The sequence below is a fragment of the Trachymyrmex septentrionalis genome, unplaced genomic scaffold (genome assembly GCF_001594115.1).
Source record: "Trachymyrmex septentrionalis isolate Tsep2-gDNA-1 unplaced genomic scaffold, Tsep1.0 scaffold33, whole genome shotgun sequence".
Classification (NCBI taxonomy): domain Eukaryota; kingdom Metazoa; phylum Arthropoda; class Insecta; order Hymenoptera; family Formicidae; genus Trachymyrmex; species Trachymyrmex septentrionalis.
Window position 1 is genome coordinate 77,856 of NW_017305494.1, and position 1,637 is coordinate 79,492.

Sequence of the window (1,637 nt, forward strand, 5' to 3'; positions counted from 1 at the left end):
CGATATGATTTTCGTCTACGGTGAATGTCGCCAAATTATGAGAGAAGTAGTACCTTTGTATGAAAGATTTCCGATCGTTTCCATCCTTCATTCTCTGTTTTTTCAAATATGGTGAAAACTTTTCAACAAACAGGAAATATGGATAATAAAAAACGGAAACAAATCAAGAAAGCAACTGACGACGAAAATTGAACGAACATTTTTGCCGCTGTAATACTAAATCCACATATCAATACAAAACAGCTTGAACGTGAAAATGGTATTGGTCGACGAACTATTCTGTGAATACTCCATTCTAACAAATTTCATCCCTTCCATATCTCACTTCATCAAAAGTTACATGACGATGATTTTCAAAATCGTGTACAATTCTGTGAATGAGCACTACAAAGACTACAAGAACATGATATGTTTGTCACTAAAATCTTATTTATTAACAAAGCTATTGTACATTTACAAACAATGGACAAGTAAATCTTTGCAACATGCGCTATTGGTCAGTAGAAAACCCACATTGAATGAGAGAAGCGGACAGGGTCCTCGACCTTGGTCTATAAATGTCTGGGTCGGAATTCTTAATGATAAAATAATTGGTCCTCATTTTATTGATGGATCATTAAATAGTCGCAAGTATGCACAGATTTTAACAGAAATATTGCCAACTAAATTAAAAAATCTTCTGAACATACAACAATCAATGTGGAAAGTAAGATAAATGTCCTACTCATTCTGGGATTATTCATGAATTATTACTGAATTGCTGAATAGAAAATTTGGAGATCGGTCAAGAAATAACAGATGGATCGCACGTTCCCCATATTTAACACCTATGGATTATTATTTGTGGGAAAGTTAAAACAACAAATGTACAGCGAAATGCTGATAACAAAAGAAGACATGAAGAAGCGTATAAGAAGAGTTTGCGTTGCGATTGATTTGAATGAAATTCGTCGTGTTATTTGTGCCGACACGTTTCAGAAAATGCGTCGATGTTCAGGGTCATCATTTTGAACACTTGTTGTGACGATAAATACGCAAATAAGTAATTTAGTGAAATATTCGAAAAATGCCTTCAATCATTTTATTTTGTATTACAGCTAACCTTGTTATGTTTAAATAAATCTCCAATATTTATCTACATACCGTGAACAATTAGCGATATATCAACAAGAAGAAAAGACAGGAAATTATTCGAACTATGCCTTGAAACAATTTATTTCTCGATACATTCAATTATTTTTTATTATTGACCTTGCGTAATCTTGAATAACATTCAATTATAGATCATTCTAGGCATTATCGAACGACTTGTTATTTCAGCATGACTAACAATGTCACTGTCTCTGTCGCTTTCATAACATGAGTCCGCGATACCATAATCTGATTCTGATTCATCAATTATAAATTTATTTTCTAAATCAAAATGAATTATAAATTTATTTTCTAAACAATATGATTGGAAACAAGACCGTCTATATAAATATTAAGACTTTAAATACAAAGCGCCTTTTCGGTCGAGTGTTAAGATGTTGAACTACTATCTAATATACATTCAATTAAATTGAATTAATATTTCAGAAATAAATTGAGAGCCGATGGATTTATCGGATTCACACAATCAATCTGAAACAAATAAT